General features: G+C 43.1%; 1 protein-coding gene across 1 annotated transcript in view; it reads left to right on the top strand.

The window, feature by feature from the left end:
* Positions 1-21,500, top strand: part of GPR139 (G protein-coupled receptor 139) — a 323,899-nt gene that overhangs the window by 221,485 nt on the left and 80,914 nt on the right. The window lies entirely within an intron of this gene.

A 21,500-nucleotide genomic window follows, 5' to 3' on the forward strand; every position in this document is an offset into this window, starting at 1 on the left:
CAAGCTGTATTGACACCAGTATAGTGTGCATAGTTTAATGCCTGTGCCATTGGTTGTCAAGTAACTACATAGAAAAATCGAAAATGATGGAAGAGAAGCTGTTTCCCTGAAAAACAAACTGCAAAAAAGTAAGCTACTGAAATAGAATGCTAATTGTACACATAAGCCATACACTGAAACTCAAATAATTACTTGTTAGGTGAAATTGAAGGGTTTTTCCCCTCTCGTGAAAGATCTGCTCACGTGGACATTGTGCTAGCCTGCTCTTAGGGGTGAGTTTATGGACGCTCCAGAGTGTGTTGAGCAGTAGAAGCTGAAGAACACCCCAACCTTGTAAGTTAGTATTTCTTAATAATTTTTTTTCATGTAATTTCCCACACTATATAGGGTTGTGGATTTTCTTCTGCCAAGTGCAGGAGTTAATACATATTCAAAATAGAAATGGCGACGGAACACCCTCAAACGTTCTGGAGGTTGTATGTAAGTGGGTTTCAACATTAGAAAAAAGACATTAGCATTGACTTATTTTTCTAAGGACATCAAACAACAAACATTTATACATTAACGGATCCCTGCTTTTTATGACACTAGTTGCTAAGCAACGATTCCAAACTACAAAGAAAGGAATCCAACACATCCAGGCCTTCACACAGGTAACCCCTAGGTAGCTCTCCAAAAACACTACAGTTTTAAGTGCTCAGGTTTCTCCCTGTATGATTGGAGGCTTGTGGGGGCCAGCCTTTGCTACTGGAAGCCGCTAGAGTATAACAAACATGTTGTGGTGCCCCCGCCTTTCTGACTGTGACACAACAAAGGATATGCTCATTTTGAAAATGCTCTAGTGCCTTAGGGTGCCCTCCTTCCTTTTATTTTTAAGATAGCTCTAAGTCTGGTAATTGTTTCCTTTTCCCTCAAGATTTTGAGGTATCAGCTGCAGCTCTACCAATAGAGGTGCCACTGCCCCCTATGGGGCACATGCATGCTATTCTGTATGGACCACACTGGCCATGTGCCCCGATGGTGCTGGCCTTTGTCCCGCACTGGTTTCTAGAGGACGAGCAGGAGAGACAACATTCCTCAATCTCGCATCTCAAGCACACAAAGGAGCAGGGAAGTGAGTTCATTAGTGCTCTTGCCGTTTAGGGAGACCATCCACTCTAAAGGGCACTTTATATATGCCTCACTGTAGTGATGTCAGTGGATTGAGAGTATAGGATGTTGTATGTTGGTTGTGAGCATTCTAGTACAGGCACTTACATTAATTAGCTCATTAATGAGTCAAGTGAGCACCTCTCAAAATAAATATGGAAGTGTGCTTAACTGCTGGACATTGAAAGGTGATACACGTGGCCTGACCGCTGGACTTGAAGCTCTCAGCAGGGTCACCCCCAAAATTTTTACCTTCACCCCTCCTGTTTTCGGAACCAGTTTTGTTGACTTTAGGACTCTAGGACATTAGAACTGTTACAACTGCTAACACGTGCTAAAGTGCTTGTGCTCTCTTCTTTAAGTATGTTAAAAATGGCGTACACCCAATTGTTACATTTAATTTACTTGTAAGTCCCTAGTAAAGTGGTACTACTTGTACCGAAGGCATGTAAATGAAATGCTACTAGTGGGTCTGCAGCACTTATTGTGCCACCCACTTAAGTAGCCTATTTAAACATGTCTTAGGCCTACCATTGCCACCTGTGTATGCAGATTTAAACTGCCATTCCAACCTGGCAAAACACACTTTTAGCTGGGTCTAAACCTTCCTTTTTAGTACACATCAGCCACCCCTAGGGTAGGCCCAAAAACAGCCCCTTAGGCATGTAGCATTGTATTTAAAAAGTTGGACATTTACTTTTTAGTTTACATGCCCTGGTAGTGAAAACACATACATTAATTTTTCACTATTGCAAGACCACCTCTCCCATAAGATAGCATTGGGTTACCTTATTACATTTAATAAGCAATATGTTTAGTGTGGTAGCAGGTAGGAATCTCATGCTTGTGTCTGAGGAATTGCTATTTAAAAGCCTTTTAAATGGCAAAGTCGGATTTTAAGCCACAATTGTGAAAAAGCTGCTTTTAGAGGCAATTTATTGCTCTAACCATTTGGTGCCCACAGCCTGTTCCTTGGTCATATGACTAGGTGTAGTTGGTAATTACCTTTTTGTATTCCTCCCAGACAGCGTTATAAGTAGGTGTGGGCGGTATACTCCGCTCCGCTGCTGGAGTTTGCGAAGCTTTGCCTATTGCGCATCTGCGTGGAATGCGGAGTTCCACCCACTGATGCGTAGCAGAGTTTAACTGCGCCTACGGCCCAAGATTTTGGTCTGCCTAGCAGGTATCCTCATTACTGTGGTGCTCAGGACTTGTTAAAACACCCAGCGCATGTGTGGGCCGGTGACACACTGGAGGCTGAAGGGTTAATACTCTCAGCCTGGAAGGGAGGCGGTGATAGTAGCTTGGCGCGCTGCTTCCTGATGACATACAAGCGAAGCCCATAATTCTAGTTCAGTGCTGGGGGGTGGGGTCTGGCTGGGGTAAATCAGAGTGTGAGTCCTGGAGAATCACTTGCATGCGAGAAAGGAATTGGCCTTCACCACGGCTGGCTCCCAGAAGCGAATTCAGGCCTTACCGGCATTCACTACTGTGAGGAATTCAGTTCACCCGCTTCTGCCTCTGCAGAGAATGTGTGGTTTTTGTGAAGGTGACCTTGGCAGCCTTTGGGAGCCTCGTGCAGCAGACACCCCAGCTGTGAAGAAGACCTGAATATCTCCAGAGGGGTGCAGGGGGAGATTTTGGTGAGTGTTTTTATATTAAGTCACATTCAATTCAGAAATGCTGGTTCTGAGGGAGTCCCTCAACTGTTAATCATGTACTGCTCTGCCTGCGAGTTGTGTACACAACAGCCTAAGTTACAATGGATGACCTACATACATTAGGGGATAATAACAATAAGATAACCATTGGGGCAAAAGAGAAGTGCAAAGGCATTATTATTCCAGCACGCCATTTACTCGATGTTAGTCTTACCTGTACAGCAGCCATTCATTAATCTTCCATTAATTTACATTACGTTGGATATTTCTTTTCCATGTTATCTGCACTAAAAGAAGTGTCTGTTAGCCATGATTTTAAACGTGATTGGGTGCAAAAAATGCTATGGTTTTGAGTCACTAAAACAAGCATCATTGGAGACGGGACGCGGGTCAGTCCTTCCTTAATGTGGGAGAAACACTCTTTTGCATATCCAATATGGGACTTCCATCCGTAAAACTGACAACAACGCCGCAGGTGGAAGCAGCTGGCTAGTATTTTGTGGGACCGGGAGGCATTCCGCCACATGCAGAACTCCGTGGAATTCACAGAGTTTTTAGATCATTCTGTGGAGTTGCACGGAGTAGAACTCCGTGAGCTCCGCCAAACCTTAATTATAAGAGGGGGTTGTGGATGTTGGCAGGATGGGCCTTCTTACATTAACATGGGGGGGGGGCAAGCTGTTACCTACCACACTTGTACGTGAAAGCCACTGGCCCAGCTTACACACAATGGACTTCACAATAGCCTATTCTGCCCCCAGACAGACCAGGACCAGGGCAGGGTGGCAGGAAATTTCACACCCCTTTGTAGAGGGAAACTCTAGAAGCTTTCCCACTTCAAAGTGGGCACCAGGTACAAAAAGTGGACCCATAGACACAATCTTCAGTAGACTCCTAAACCTGTGGCTACTACAGAAGAAGGATACCCTGATAATCTGCTGCATGAGGTAGAAGATTGGACCTGTTCCCATCATTCCAGGCTAAATGCCTCCAAGGGTCAGTTGACCTCCTGTTCTGAGCTACAAGGATGTAACAAGCTGTACAGGTGTCCCTACATCTGGCCAACTGTCCTGCTGTCTGGACCTGCAGCTGGAACTGCCTAAGCCCTGCTGACCTTTGCAAGAGTGAGTCCCTGATCCCAGGCGGTGTCCCCCACATTCTAGACCCTAAGTTTGTCATCAGTTGAGCTCCTTCTGGAAGAAAAGGAGAAATTCTGAAGTTTTGGGCTCTTTGCAACCAGGAACAGGCCAATTTTGCCAAGATTTTGTCACTATGGGCAATACGAAGCTCTGCAAACACAAGTCTTCATGCTACAAAGACTGCCAGCGACAACTGGCAATGCCAGATCTGCACTTCGGGATACAGCATCAACAGCCCTGTTGACTGCCAACTCGAACCTCCAGCAATGACCGTCCACGTCGTCTGACACGATCTTCGTGCTACATCTACAAATTTCTGCAACATCCAGCCTGCTGTTGACACTACAGCGATGACCATCCACTGTGCTCTCCCTGCTCCTTGTGGCCTCCTCCACAGTGAATGGAACTGTTTGTGCTGGACTTTTTAAAGTAATTATTTTTTAGCAAGACTTGCCTGATATGCCCCCGTACTCATGTCGGCTCCACGCCGTCATGCGTCATGAGCAGCGTGTGCTCATGACGGCGTGGAGTCATCATGACCCGCCCACTCACTAATCCGCCCGCGCAGACGGGAAATTAGTGCCGCGTGGGCGGAGCGACAGTTGCATGACAGCTCCACGCCGCCATGAGCACACGCCGCCCGTGACACATGATGGCGTGGAGCCGTCATGAGCACAGAAAGAGTTAAACCTGACTGCTTTTGTTGGCAAGCTACCAGAGGGTTAAGCCCAGGTTAATGTATTGACTTTTGTGGGTCACCCTGACGGGGATTGTGGCTGCTGCTTGAGAAGGGCTTACACATACCCTCAACCAACAACCACATTTCTCACACTGATGTAGACTTCGTCTCAATAAAACTACGTGTTGACATAAAAATGACATGGCTCACCTAACCTGATCTTAACATTTACCCTAACTCAGTGCTTAATCTGTAAAATAATAAGTGCGGAGGCCCAAGGTTATGTACTGAAGCAAGCCCACAGCCAGCACTATTTTTAAATGCTGCCCCAGTGGAGTAACAAGGCAGGTACTTCATGCACTTTAATCCACTACCAGGAACTCCTGTCCCTTCATCTTACTCTTGCAGGTTCCTTCTTTCTCCCTTTGTGGTCGTTTTTCTCTCATTCTCTTCCTCCATCCTTGGCATTTCCGTATTTATATCTCTATTGCTCTCAGTAAATATCGAATGAGAAAAAACAAGTGCCGGTCCCAAAAATGAGTGCTTGTGGCCCCCACCGGCAACCATCATCTCAAATTAAGCACTGCATTTAAATCGAAGGAAAGATCGCTATAGATAAACCCAAACGAAATTTAAGATTCTTACCATATCTTTCATGCTGAGTTTGTAAAAATACGAGTGTTATTGTAATATTAGCAAATTACCCAAAAATAAAAGACTCCTCAAAACAAGGTACAGATAAATAAGACGGGTGAAACAGCATGTGGCAAAATAAAATATCTCACACGATTTACCCTTACAAGTGAATCCAACAGAGGGTACAACTATTGCACAAATAAAAATGTATTAAAACTATATAGTGTTGAACTTGCTGTCTTTCTATGAAGAAAGAGACTCAAAGGATAATATGTGTGGCACTTTCACATTGGGTTGACACTAGGCCAAACAGAGTCTGGTGGACTCGCCACCAGCCACCAGGTCATCAGAGGGATGTCCTCTGCTGCCTGCTGTAAGACCATATACCATACTTAGAGATCTCCGCCAGGCACACAGGAATCGCTGTACCATACCGAAACCAACTGGGCCAATCTTACATGCCCAGTGATGCAAAGTGCAATTGTGGTGTTTACTTTTCCCGTATTGCAGTGTATCCAAACAATCTCCTGTAATTTGTGTTGGTAAGTGTAAACACTCACTCTCAGATCCACCACTACTCCTAGTATCTTCATGATCCAAACTCTTAGGAGTGCCTACATTTCAGCTTAAAGTGTATTGTGACCTAGGAAAGTCTAATATCTGGACTCTGTCTTATGAACATTAAGATAATACAGAATCTCACACATGCACTACTTATATCATAGAGTGTGTTAATTTAATCCGGGAATAACCATGTTTTCAGTACTTTTTGGAATTTCGGGTAGCCCTGCTAAGTGTCACTCATGTTGGGTTAGTGCAACGCATTTCTCTAATTTTTCCCTCATCACCACACTACCTGAGCTCCATCACACAAATCAGCTGAGTTCAGTCAATGAATTTGTATACTCTTTGAGGTTATCAAAGGTTTTGCGTGGCAAAAAGAATGGGAGGTGTACCGGCCACACCAAACCAATCAACAGGCCAGGCTTGTGAATGCCTCTCATTTGTTATCCCTTAAATTAACCGGCCTCGTCCTCCTGCTGCCAGTCAGTTGCAGAAAGCCCACATGCAACCGGACCTCCCAGAGCTCTTGTCTGCTGCAGTACCAGCAAAATGGGACTGCTTCTGGGAGGACAGATCATGCTTCAGCTCGTCATCACGCAGAGCACACACACGTGTAGTGTATACCTTCGGTTCCCCGAAAGCAGATTCCATTGTGAACAGGGCCAGCCTTTGCTCAGATAGCGTCCTGGGTAGAATCAAATATGGCGTTCCTAAATCCCCCGCTTTTCATCCTAGTTGTAGCCCGGAACTTGAGATTTACAAGGAGCAAACCAGTATCTCACTTAATGTAGCATATATGTGTTTTCTTTGTGTCCTAGTACTTGAAATCTTGTATTTAGAGTGAGGAGCAACAAAACTGCAATGACTACATTCCATAAGAGAAAAGGTAGAACTTAATAAAATACCACTAATCGAGTAGCACAGTAGTTTCCTATTTGTCAGCCTTATGTGACCAAAAAGATGTTTCATGTTTCATGTTTAGAGAACAATAATTCGAATCTAATGTTATAGAGAGGTTCAGCTGCTCCTCCTGAGACATTCGCTGCCTGGCTGTCTCCTGCGCTGTTTGTCCATTTCTTCTTTGCTGCTGCTACTAAGTGAAATGTGACCACGGGGTGTGCGGTGTGGCTTTGGGGGTCGGGCTGTTGTTTTAAGGGTCAGATCCAAGCCGATTACACAAAATTGCCCGTTCCTCTCTCCTTCTCATCTGAATCACCCACAGCTCAGATCCTTCCTGCAAGTGCCAAGTTGTACAAGAGGAGGGGCAGAGGGTGAGGAGATGGGGGAGCGAGTGGATTTTAATGGGGTGTGTGCAACCTATACAAGAAAAAATAAACACGGTGTGGACTGACTCGCAGAGTGAGACGTCTGCATGACTTGCAAGGAGACAGCTTCTTGCTCCTGCTGAACGTCAACGCCCTGGGCATGGGCCCAGCTCGCCCATGCTAAAGGCCCGCCCTGCTTGTGAATTACAGCAGAGAGAGCACCCAACCACCTGGGGTGCATCACTGGAAAGCAGCAGGTTCTTAGGATCTCCCACAGATAGGGCACCTTTTTGCAATAATTGCTTCTTTAAGTTTAAGGAGCTTTATTGAAAGAATTATAGGCATAGATACAATATATAGCAAGGCTTATAGAAAAACTCTCAGTGTGTTGACAAACTGAATAGATAAATTGATAGGATAAATAACAAATGAAACTCTATATTAAACATACAATTATTCCAAGAAGAGGAAAAGCAATAATAATTGCTTTTTTGTGTGGTTCTATATAGCATGAACCTAGCCAGAGGGCTTAACATTAGCACCAGAATATGTTGTGCATTTGTTTTGTTTGTTTTAGACTTGGAGAGATTTAATGATTTGCTCAGAATCACAGGATGTTGAGCCAAGATCAATATTCTAACCAGGTTGACCAGTTCCGGTCATCAAGTATAGCTGGAAGGCCCCATCTCCTCCTGCAATGAAGCAGAAGACAAAAACTGCTATACATAAATGTGTTTACAGTGAATATAAATACGTTTGCCCTGAACTGCAACGGGCACTGTGGCTGTAAGGTTGTCAGCAAAGCTTTTGGTAGGTAATTGACGAGGCCTGTAGTTCATTTCTGCCAATGGGGCCCCTTGGCAGTTATGCAGAAGAGCAAGTTGTTCCTTTTGAGCCCGTGCTGCTGCACAAGAAAACAATGCGGTTACTGTATTTATTGTAGCGCCACAAAAGTATCTAGGACAAAACTATTACATAAAGCAAAACATTGGGTGACCTTGCACACGCACTCCTACCACGTGGTAAGCAGCTGTTTTAAGGAACACAAAAAACCACCAAAGAACATGAATTCAGCCTGATTACATGATCGTATTCCTTCTTTTTGCGATAAAGCGCCACGCGAAGTGCCACGCATTGGGTAGTGACATTTCAAACAATAAACAATAAAAATGTCAAGCATAACCAAAATGAAAACTTGGCTGTTATGTTTAACTTAAGGTGATTGTTTACAAAGGTGAAAATGCTCCAAACATTTTTACAACGTAATAGCGCAAGGTGACGCTGCATGCAATTTAGCAGCGCTGCGCTGGTGATTTTAAAAATGGAGGGATGCACCGTATTGACAAGAATACAGCTCATCCCTGTGTTTTCCCTTGCGTCTGCGCTAAAAAAACTGTCTTGCGCAGGAACATTTGCACCACGGTGCAAGGGTGCCTGTGTTGCAGGGATGATCGTCTTTGTGCAGGACGGGACACCTTCCTGCACAAAACAATCATTAATGGTGTTTTTGCTTCTTTTATGCGTATTGAAGAATGCAGAACACTTAGAAAAGGCAAAAAAATAGGAGAAATAAAACTATTCCTCCTCGTTGTGCCACTCTAATCCCTCCTTTTCAAAGGCTTCAGCTTTTGACACTGCCTCAGATTTACAGATCTTTTATCTGGGGCAGTGTCAAAAGAAATGGGTGTTGCGTGGTTACGCCCACAGCAACACCTATTGCATGCCCCTTTGCCACAGAAACCTGCAGCGAGGATGCCAATATTTACAAAGAGAAATGTGCATCTGAAGGGAAGGTTCTAGAAAAGACAAATGAGCTTCTGAAAGGAAGGTTCTAGAATAGACACATGCGCTTCTCAAGGGAAGGTTCTAGAATAGACAAATGCGCGTCTGAAGGGAAGGTTCTAGAAAAGACAAATGAGCTACTGAAAGGAAGGTTCTAAAATAGACACATGTGCTTCTGATGGGAAGGTTCTAGAAAAGATAGGTGCGCTTCTCAAGGGAAGTTTCTAGAAAAGACAAATGCGCTTCAGAAAGAAAGGTTCTAGACTTCATTTAAAACTTTACAAAGGTACTTCTGACAGAAAATAAGTGAAGATGGGTGTCACTATCACACAACCCATAAGGTTGTTTCTTTAACATGTTCAGTAGACAAGCGTATTACATCCTACTACCAGGGAATAAGGGTGATATAGTAGGACCCACATCTGAACCTATCTCACCATACAAAGAGCTTTTGATGTGCTCAAACCGCTGATTGGGTGTCTGCATCAAGAGATCTGGAAGAGCCAAGTGGATACTGTTGAGGCCAGTGACTAGCTACACATGTTACTAATGAAAGATAACATAAACCACCTGAAGCCAGTGCTAGGCTTCATCTGGAAAGAAGAAATTAGGCAACCACTACAACACCACTACCTTTAAAGTCTTGGTGATCACTTTGAGGGCGGCATAAGCTTGAGGTTGTGGTGTTGAGACACATGCAACAACCATCTCACCACATATTGCCAATGAACCCAAATCCAGGTATTGTTTTTTTTTACATCGCTGTTAGGGTAAGTGGGTCTCTTAAGTGGTCTCCTGGTTACTGTTCAAGGATCAGAAGGCTGTAAATGTCTGCGGAGTCACTGTTTCAACATATTCTTTGTCATCTACGCATATAAATATTGCCCATCTTCAGCCGAGTTTGTTGTGTCTGCGATTGTTAGTATAGACATCCCTAATACACTGTGCAGACCTAAAGATGGTGATATGTCTTACGTGGGCTGGGTCCCCATGCTCACACCTGCAGGTTGTATTTTTTCTTGATAGTCCTTTGGTTGTGTTAGTCCCTGACGTACAAGATAGTGTCATACTGATGAACCAACGCTCATGTGTATTGCTGTGTGTGTTTAATGTTTTCATAGCGCTGTCAAAAGGGTGCGTTATTTCACCATAATTGCCTGTGTGCTATCTTCACCAGTAAATCAAATGGACTTTTTCTGAAAATTGATTGCTTTAATGCAATCGACATTTATTTTAAATTTCTTCCAGTTTTATGGAGCTGATCTTGCTAATTCGTGATTTCTATCCCGTGGCGGCTGCCGGAGAAAAGTATGTGTGGAGCTGGGGTAGAAAAATCAAGAATATGATTTACCTGGCTGCTGGTTGGATCGCCCCAGTCTCTCCTCGCCTGTATCCTCTTCTTTTCCTGCCGGAAGCAGGAAGCAAGCACAGGCTCCCCTAAGCCAATCACGGTGTTGCTGTCACCATGACAGCAGCTTCATGATTGGTCTGAGCAGCCTGGTTCAGTGCTCAAACAGGAAGTAGTAGCCTGTGCATGTTCTCCACCCAGGCTGTGTATAACAGCTAGTGGAGAACATGCAAAGGGCACATGCATGTTTGGCCAGCCCAAGACGGCCGGCCAAACTGTCATGCACACTTAAGTGCTCCGATCTCTCCTCCCTTGCTCTGTTAGAAGAACAGCCCAGCTCCACACCGCCCCATAAACCTCCCTCAGTACCGACAAATAAAGTGATAAAGTTCCATTATTATCATTTTATTTTTCCTTTTTCTGCAGCTCAAAGAGCAGTGGGGCGGCGCTCGCCCGCCTTAGCGGAGGAGCTGCCACTGTTAAGGTGCACCTATCCAACTTGCTCTGTCAGACCCTCTGCCTTTGTGTTCATGGTAGATATATTTGTTCAACCAGCACTGATATTATCAAGAGGTGATTGACAGGTTGTGTTTGTTCACTATTCTTCTTTCAAGATAAATCAATGTACAGAGCAGTCTTTGATCTAGTAGGAAAATTGGCAGAATGTAAAATAAAAAAGTTTGAAAATGTTTAGATGAAAAAGCAAAACTTTTTTGCAAGTTATCTAAACATCTACTGACTTCTGCTTGTTCAAATGTCTTCAGAAACGCTACCCTGTGAAGCAGGAATTGCTTGACAGCTACTAGCCTGCCTTGCCAAACAACTCTCTGAGATTGTGATTATGCAGCTTTATTTCATGTATCTGTAGCAGCGAGACAGAAAATCAATATTGCACCAGATTCATATTCTCTCAGCACAATTCTACAGCCTATGTTGAAATATCTGAGAATAAATTGCTTGTTAGAACCAAAATCCGAAGCACTTCAGTTGTTTATAACTTCTCAAGATGAAAGAAATTGTTTCATCGAGTAGTACAATTCCCAAAATATTTCTCTGACAAATTGAGCCTTAGTGCTCCAGGAGTGGTTGCATTGCGTTTTAATAAAATGGCATACTGTGTGGAGTTTTTGGAAAATCAATGCTTAAGTCATAACCTGCGATAGGTGCAGCTAATTTACACGCAGGTGCTGTTTAGACCCACACTGCACTCTGCAAAAGTGTGGAACTTGGCGCCATTTTCCTTTGCACACGCCTTTGCTATTTTATGGAAGTAAACATTAACATAGCGAATATGAACAACAACAGTGGCTGCTGAAAATAGAATAATAATAGAGTAAAACAGCACATTTTAGAAATATGTAAAAAAGTTCTGAAGGGCACCTTCTTCAGGGGTGTAACTCAGGCCTTTGCAGTGCAAGGGAGCCCCAGTCTTCGCCCAAGGTTATAAATATGTGGAAATAGAAGAGTCTCAGGGGTTCCCTCAACACATCCGCAGGTTCGCCCCATCATTTTGGGTTAAATAAATGGTAATCTGGTACCAGTTGCCTCACCATCACTTGAATGTATCACCGATACGGGGCACAGGGCGCGGCTGGAGGATGAGGGGGTGTCAAAAAAAGAAACAAAACGTACCTGATTGCCGCATCCATACTCTGTCCTCGCTCTGTCATCTCTCCTGGACAGAACCGGAAGCAGGAGGCACCAGGCTCCCCATAGCAAATCACAAAGCTGCAATGCAGAGTTGTGATTGGTCTGAGGGTCGTGGTACAGAGCTCAGACAGGCAGTGGGAACCTGGGCATGTTCTCCACCCAGCCTGAGTGGAAAACATGCAAAGCGCCCATGAATGTTTTGCCAGCCTTCATGCACACTTGGGGTGGGCAAACCACTCCTTCCCTGCTCCTGTGTGAGCAGCCTAGACCCGTCCCGCTCACAAAGCTGCCGCAGCAGGAAAACATAAAATGATAATAACATCCAGTTATGTTTCCCTTATTTTACTGCTGCAAGAAGTGGGGCGACTTTCCTCCACCTTAGCAGAGGAGCCACCACTGTTGACACACTCTTAGAAACCAGGCTGGACTGCCCATTTTTACCTCTGGACATTTCCCCAGTGCGTCCTCAGAATACATCACTGGATTGAGAGGCCTTGATAGTTTTTAAACATGAACTTAGAAACTTTCATGCCCATCCACACTCTGATCACAATGCAATTAGTGAGATATAAGGCATGTCAATTTTAATGTGTTCCCTATATGAGGCCGGGTATCTTATTACAGATGGAGCAACATTGTAGTCTATTAGTACAAGAGAGTTTTTTTTATAAAGAACACATTCTGAACTTATATATTTAAAGGTGGGCGCTTATGTAATGATGAAGAAAAGGGGCTTGAAGAAAGCAAATATTTATCAAGGATCACACAATCAAGCAGGGACTGGTCCAAGGTTTTCTAGGTTGACACTGCACATTTCTGCCACTAGATGGCTATTGCCTTCTCTTGTTTTAGATCAAAGTTTAGTGCTTTGTCTTTCATTGTTGGCGCTTGAGGTTAGCGCTTTGGTGGCAGGCAGAAGCCAGATGAAAGTGTGGTTTGTTTTGGGCTCAAGGCTCCAAGAGGACCTCGAGTTGAGCCAGAGGCCGGCAGCTGTCTCGAGTTTAGTGGCTTGTCCACCTCTAGCCCAGTACTTAATTTGAGCCAGTGCTTTCCGGTGCTTGGCACCAACACTTAATTGTTTGCACTGGCTATTATTTATCAACACCAGCTCTTATGAGAGCTGCCACATGGTGGCCCTGTTCGTTTAATTCAGAGGAAGCCAGAACAACAGTTGTTTATTAATTCAATAAATGTAAAAAATAATTACTACCTGCTCCCAAGCCATTCTTATAACTTTGGCGGCCTCGAACAGTCTATGAATTGTCACACCTGTAGCAGTGTGATGGCTAGGAGTTGTGTAGGTACTGTCATTTGCAGAGCTACCAGGGACAATGGGTGGTGCAAGCTGGGGTGGCCTCTTGCCAAGAGCTGTGCCAGATTAAGCACTACTCTAGCCAACACTATTTTACACACCTAGGACCCCATCTCGATTGAGCCCCAAAAACAGATACAAAGTAGGTACCTGCTGATTTGAGATAGCAGTGGGTTCGCAAAGGATCAGGTGTGCAGTTTGTGCCTGACTATAAATTGGGCACCTTGGAATGAGGAATAACACACTGATTAGGTGTGTTATTTTTTAGTTCCGGGCGTATAAACAGTGTGTGTATGCTTTTTGCGCCTGCGCTATTCACCAGGTCACACTTACGGCAAATCAGGGGAGCAAAAACCTCCTGATTGCAACCAGATTGTAATGTTTTGGGTGGGAACAAGAGTTAGCGCCCACAATGGGATTAACGTGGCCATCTTGCTCAGGGCTTTATATGTGGAAGAAACGTATCAAAAGAGGGTGGACTAAAGTAAGGTTAACCTATATGTTCTTTGAGATGGCCCCACTTTCCAGCTACTACATACACATAACCCAAATTGATAACAGGCACAATGACGGGCAATCGATTAATTCTATATTTTACTTCTGGTCTTCGACCTCAAGGAGTAGAAAGCTAACGGAGTAATCTGCGCCCCCCCCCCCCTCTCAAAATAATAAAAAAACATCCTGTCTATTTCTTATGTTGTAGGATGTAACATATGTTATTTTGGTAAACAATAAAACAACACTAAATTCTCACCTCACTTCCTGTATTTCACACAAGGTGAAGCTGACGCAGGAAGCAAGTGCTACAAATCGCTTAAACAAAGGTCAACCGAGGCAACGATCCGTCCTCCCACTCCACGGTCCATCACTCCCGTCCAGATCGTTTATGTGACATGTTCGTTCCCTTGAGGAGGGTCAAATGTTACTCACACATTTAACACTGTCATGACATTTGCCACGGGGTCTTTCAGCATTCTGATCGTTCTTGGACAATGGAAATTACGGCGATTTCTTCCGGGGGACAGAGTAGGCTGGGGGTGGTGTGTTGGGGGGATGTTTGTTGTTGGACAACGGGTTTGGTGGAACTTTTAAAATGTGCATGAAAGAAGTTTGCAAGTGTTTGTAGCCATGCAAAAGATAATACTGAAATAAAATGACTGGCAGATCATAAATAATACAATTTATTTCAATAAATGCAAATAAGTTTGTTTATTTAAGTTCTTGTTCCATGGTGTCATCGTGTAGAGTACATAGAGTAAACTTACCTCATGTAACAGTATATTTTCCAGCAAGTCCACGCTGTGAACACTGAGTGCATGGAAGTCATTTAGTGGTGGCAGTTGCAACTCCTGGCTTGCCTCTTGTGACTCCTGGCGCTGCCTTTGCGACCCCTGGCCTCAGAGCAGGCAAAATCAGTGCCTAGAACACAGGGGCAGCTCGTCCTGATGGACGCAGGTTGGGCCTCCACTTTTCTGTCATTTGTTTATTACACAAATAGTGAATAATTGTATCCACTATTAGTGTAATTTAAAAAATGGAGTACAATTAGCTGCAATATATCCCTATCTGGCAGCTGAGGAAGGTAAAAATACTTTAAAATGTATATTGTGGGCATGCTTTCTGGTGAGAGTGTTTTTATTTGCGAGAAAATGTGTGAATGTGTTTGTTTGTGTAAGCATGTGTGTGAAAGTAAAGGTCAAATGATTTTTTTTTTGTTAAAACAGTTTTTATTGCAGACATATGAAATACAAAGTACATTTATCTAGGCACTGCCTCTCAGACGCCAATCCTAGTCATCAATTGTTCATCTTCATACACGGCCTTTGAGCCCACAACCCGGAGGTCAAATGATGTGAAGGCACTTCTGCTTCCCCTTGGCATTTTAGTGAATTGGCTGAGGGGTTGATGATCATAGTCCTTTCTGCACCTAGGTTCAACATGGGTACACAAATGAATGGGTTATGAGTGCAAGTTCACTTTTATAGTTCATAAAAAGAGAATTAGAATTTCTAGATTGAAATGCTCACATGCAGTATGATGGAATATTATGTGGTAATAAATCTGCTCCCAAGAGGGTGGAGTTGGTATTTATTGGTCAGGACGTACTGAAAATTGGGTCAACACTCATAAATCCGTGAGTCTGTGTGTATTTCAAAAGTCTCCATGGCCCATTCCCAACATGGATACAACAGGAGTTGTGAAGAGCGAGGAGGGAATGAGGTGTGAAGAACTATAAAATGTCACTGTATGCGGAGAACGAATTTTCTCTGCAGGGAAGACTATTTTCAGTGAAGGCAAAAAACACAATAGGTTAATATCTGTAAATGCACCTTTTGAAAATAAATATACTAGTATAATTGTGCACCATGTAAAATTATGCATTTGGAACTTCTTTCCTTTGTGAGTACTGATTAAACGTGGCCATCTGTTTACGGTATTTGTCGATTTGTCTACCGCTTTCGACTGTGTCATGCACCAAAAACTCTGGAGCATCATGCTCCCCATGGGTATGGATACTACCATAGTTAACTTCCTCAGATACTTATATTCGTCTGGGATCAGCTAGTGTACATTATGGCCTAGAAGGTTAATGCACTCAGCCGTTTAGCATAGAGAGAGGGGTCCGACAAGGGTGTGTACTTGCCCCTTTTTGTTTAACTTGCATATCAATAGCTTGGGCGGTACTCTAGTAAGTAAATGTTTTGATCTTCCCCAGGTTGGACATCGACCCATACCGGCCCTACTCTATGCAGACAATGCAGTGCTCATTTCCCATACCCCGTTGTACCTACAGTGTTTTCTTACTGGATTTGCTCATTATATGCAGAACTTCGGCCTGCAAACCAACATAAGTAAAACCTTTGTTATGAAAGTGGGGAAAAGAGTAATAAAATGCTGTGACATTATAATTGAGAGTACACCTATAACACTCACACCATATTTTTCTTACGTAGGGATATTATTTGATCAAGAGGGGGACTGGAGAAATGCAGTGAATTCTAGAGGACTCCAATTTGTTAAATCCGTTATGGCCTTGGTCAACTTCTCTAGGAAGCTGAGCCTTAAACACCCAGGCAAGCACGATATTTCCTACCAAACAGGGTTCCCCTTGGTCTCCTGAGAGAAATGATACCTCACTTGTGTGGGTGACAAAAGTAGCGTCAGCCTAAAAACATATACATAAACTGCCCTTTTGGACCCACTTTGGGCCCCCCTCAATCGCTACATGTTTTTGGTCCGTCCATATCATAGGCACTTAGCCCACCCAGGTAAGTAGGTATTATTTTTATCAGGAGACTGAGGGGAACACTAAATGGTAGGGAATTTCTGTTGTGCGGTTATCTCACAGTTTTCCCACACAGGTACTAGAAGAGGAAAATGTGACTTTTTAGCTGAATTTTGAGGTTTGCAACAGATTCTGGGAAGGAAAATGTTGGGGGGTTCAAAGCAAGCCACACCTCCCTGGACTCCCAGAGGTGTCTAGTTTTCAGCAATGTCTGGGGGTTATTAGGTTCCCCTAGATGTATTCAAGCCCGGGGCCAAAAACACAGGTGCCCTGAAGAAAACAACCTGGTTTTTCAAGGGGGTCACCAGCGTTTTTGGTTGCGGGGTTCAGCACCCATCTAAGGAAACCTACCAAACCCAGACATTTCTGAAAACTAGATACCTAGGGGAGTTCAGGGAGGTGTGGCTTGCATGGATCGTCCAACATTTTCCTACCCAGAATCCTCTGCAACCCTCAAATTTAGCAAAGAAAAATTACATTTTCCTCCATTTTCTGCGTGAGAAAGTTATGGGATCACAGGGCTGCCACAAATTTTCTACCACCCAGCGTTCCCCTAGGTCTCACAATAAGAATGGTAACTCACTTGTGTGGGTAGGCCTAGTGCCCGCAACAGGAAATGGCCCAAAACTCACTGTGGAGACTTCAAAATTTTCAATTGCAAAACAACTGGTTTTGCAAGGGAGTCACCTTCGTTTTTGGTCCCGGGCTCATTGGCCACCCAGGCAAACCTACCAAACCTAGACATTTCTGAAACCTAGACAGGGGGACTAGGGAGGTGCAGCTTACATGGATCTGCCAACATTTTCCTACCAATAATCCCCTGCAGACCTCAAAATTATCTAAAAAAAAAATCAACTTTTCCTCACTTTTCTGTGTGGGAAAGTTGTGGGACCCCCCAGGTCACCTGATAAAAATGGTACCTCACTTTCACAACCATTTCTACCATTGACTGGAAGGACGTTGAAAGCACAAAAAATAGTAAAAATAGGCTATGCCCCAGTAAAATGACAAACTGTGTAAAAAAATGTTGGTTTTCTGACAAAAGTCTGCCTGTCCCTGAAAGCTGGGAAGATGGTGATTTCAGCATCATAAATACTTTGTTGATACCATTTGCAGGGAAAAATACAGAAGCTTTCTCTGCAGCACTCTTTCCCCATTTTTCTGAAAAAAACAAACAAAATGTTGCTGTATTTTGCTAATTTCTGGGTCCCTGTCAGGGGAATCCACAAACCCTGGGTACGTTTAGAATCCTCAGGGTGTTGTTAGAAAGGGACACAAATTTGGTGTGGATACCTAATGTGGACAAAAAGTTACAGTGCCTAAGAGTGACCTACCCCAAATAGTCATGAAAAGGCACCAGCAGGGGAAACAAGTAGCAGTGCAGGGGTTAACTGCTACTGCCACTTATTATCATTTTATTCTTGTTGATTACTTTGCATTAAATATGTAAATTGACTCTCAGACTCCGCTTGCTTGTCATGTACACACATCACATCTCCCCCTTTCTCTTCATACCACAGAAAATCCATATCTTAAATTTCATTTGTTGCTAATCTCTGTATTGCAACAAATCTGATGAGTCCTGTGTGTATTGAAATGAAAAACAGAAGTGTAAGGGGGTTGTTTAGCACTTGTGTGGTGCTAACCGAAGCAAAGCACTGTATCTATTTGCATAACATTATTAAAAAAAAACGCATGCGCAGTGCTGCACGAGTGCCTGCTCAACTCTTAGTAAATAAGACCCTCAATGTGATCGGTAAGATCTTGATTTGCTAGCTGCTTTCGCTGGACCTTATAAACACACACCCATACCCACTTTGTAGTCTGTGTAGTTGCTGGCTGAGCTTGTCTAGTGTGTGGTAAGGTTGAGATGCCGAAAATTGAGTCGAGTGAAGCTGATAAAATATTTGGAAAATGAAAAGTTAATCACTTTTACACAGCATTGGCAACATTGTATACTAAACAAATGTAGAAAATGATTTCCACTAAAATGATTACTTTTACATGTTGTTGGTTTTTTTTTTTGTTGCAAAAACCTACTGTTTGCAGAATTTATTACCTGCGATTATTATAAACTTCATCAACTGCATCAAGTTGTCAACGTTTTAAAAAACTTTCCAAAGACAGCAAAAACTATGTTTTCCAATTTGTAGGCTACTAGATGTCGGCCAGTTAAAAAATACTAAGGTTCTAATTAAAACAACAATTGTCGCATTGACTGACATAGATGTGGTGGTGGTGAGGGCATTGCCACACCAGCGATCCGACCGCCCTATGAGTTTGGCGGTCAGACTGCCAAAGGACCGCTGCAACCACCCGGGATCCCTCAGCAGTCTTGCAGCAGTCTGAGGCTGCAATATTCTGGCGGGTCTCATAAAGCACCGCTAAACATATTATGAGTTTCCTTACTGGCACAGTTTTCATGGCGGTGAGCCGGCAATGAAAAGTGTGGCAGTGAGGAAACTAAGGGAGCCCTACCGCGCCCCCTGTTGCCTCTGGGCCTGTGGGTGCATGCAGGAGGTCACATGGTGGCTACCTTTCTAAATCTCACATGCAAGTCTTTGAAAGGCACCACCGTAGGACCACCACCGCAGGAATGCCCAACCTATATTCCAGCCGGAATACAGCGGGTGCTCAGACAATGGGTTTGGCGATTTTGGAGCGGCGCGCCGGCATGGTGACCTGCTCCAAGACCGCCAAACTCGTAATCAACCCCTAAGTATACTGCAACATCCTCATTTGCACTACAATATCTATTTTACGTGTAGTAGTTTTGGTTTTATTTGAAGTTCATTTAGTAGGCTTTGAAGAGTTCAATACAGCTCAAATATACGGTGTCCCCTTTGCAAACTTATTTGTATTTTCTGCCAAGACAGCAAGCAGAGCTCTCTGGTGAAATCCTTTTCAGAAAGGGCTTATTGGATCTAGTGTTAAAGTGCAAGAATAGCCTAAGTCAATTAATGCATTTAATTAATGGCCTTTTTGCACACGTGTGCACATTAAGAGTCAACCAATTGTTTAATCAAACTTTCATCCCTCTAATTAGATAGAAAGAGTGTAAGTTGAACTGAGAAGCAAGCCCATATGTGTGTAGAGGCAAAAGTCAGTATAGTTTGTGGGGGTTTTAATAGTAATGTTGTATTCTTGCAGCTTTTTCAATACACTTTATCTCGTAATTCCTTTGAGTGGTGTATATATTCTTGATGTGATGGGCAGTCCTGTTAAGGTCTGTTCACGTTAAGATTTTTTAACACAGACACCAATTAATCTGAATAAAGTTATCTTTTAATGTACACGCCTGCAGCTATTCTTCGAGTGTCAGCTTGCTTAGTGTTCATTTTTCATATAGGGCTTACTGTAGGGAGATTAAGGGCCATATGTATCAAGGTACCCATTTGCGATTCTGAAATAGCGATTTTTAAGAAATCGCTATTTCAGAATCGCAAATTGGTATGTATGTACAAATTCACAATTTTTTTGCAAATTCTTGGTAATCCTTAATTGCGATTAGCAAATTGCGATTCGCAATTAAGGAATACTTTCCCATTCATTTCTATGGGACAGGAGGCCCATAGGAATGAATGGGAAGGTATTCTCAATTTTGCGAGTCGCAATTTGAAAATCGCAAATTGAGAATAATTTCAAGGGTGCAGGGGTGTCCAAAGGACACCCTGTTGCACCCCCTGAAATAAGCATGGGTGCACATGTGGTGCACATACATGCCCTAAGGGCATGTATGTGCGTCACATGGCACTTTGAAAAATGCGAAAATTGACATTTTTCAAGGAATTCGCAAATTACCACCAGCTTGAAGTTGGTGGTAATTTGCGATTCCGTAGGGACAATTTGCATTTTTTTTGCTTCATACATTCCATTTAAGGAATCGCAATTTTTGCGATTCCTTAAATGCAATTGCAAAATAAGGAATCGCAAATTTTGCGATTCCTTATTTGGCACTAGATTTTCCTTTATACATGCGAATTTCGGCGTTTGCGAATGCAAATTTGCTTCATACATATGGCCCTTAGTGAATTAGTAATCAGTCCTAAACTGGTTAGTAAACACATAGCTGGGTAGTCATAATGTGTGAAAGCATGAAAACCATGCTTTGGTAAAAATTGCACATAGATCTGAATCAATCTCCACTTGGAATTGAAATAGTGATTCCCAAATTAAGAATAACTGCAGAACCGTTGATTTTGCACATGCAATTTATCACCAAGTGGAAGCAGACATTAACCAGATGCAAAGTGTAACAGAAGGCTCAGAATGCAATATATGCTCCCAAAATGGCAGCCCTTGATGCAATTTTACAGTGAAAGAACTTTTTTTAAGTAGAACAATGGAGAAGAGCAGGAAGCACAAAGTATGCATTTGTTAATGTGACTAATACCACTTTCTAGTATTAGGGAAACTTAAAACATGTCATTTTGCTATTAACAAAGTGTGATTCAGCAATTTTTAAACTTCCAAATCACAATGTTAGACAGTTGTACTTCGGGCCCTTACAAAAGGTGCATATTATATGCTCCAATGGATTTACACATGTTCAAATCTCCTTACATGGTCTAGCTTTATTTCTTATTAGCTCCATGTGGGTTCCAACGCATTGCTTTATCTTCACTGCTTAACATTTATATAAAATAATTGCTCAAATGTATATATTCTCATCTGATGAACTTAGCGGCATATTTACAAGCCCATAACACAATTTGAACCTCACTTTTAGTGACGTTCATGCAGCGATAAAGCATTGCATTATAAAAAGGCACTTAACATGGCTTAACGCTGTCTTGTAAATAAGGCCCCTTACCCTGAAAGGGGTGTGCAATGGATGTTGTGGTGGGCGTTCTTCAGCAACACCCATGATTTTGATACTGCCCCCTATCTACGAGGGTGGCATAAATAACAGGCAGCGCCAAAATTAAGACTAGGGACAACCTGGTCTTAACCTGGTGAAACGAGGAAAAATACTTTATTTTTCTTTGTTTCTGCTATTTCTGTGTGTGCTCTCTTGTACAGCAAATTG

This window comes from Lissotriton helveticus, chromosome 10, assembly GCF_964261635.1.
Source record: "Lissotriton helveticus chromosome 10, aLisHel1.1, whole genome shotgun sequence".
In the NCBI taxonomy this organism is placed as follows: Eukaryota; Metazoa; Chordata; class Amphibia; order Caudata; family Salamandridae; genus Lissotriton; species Lissotriton helveticus.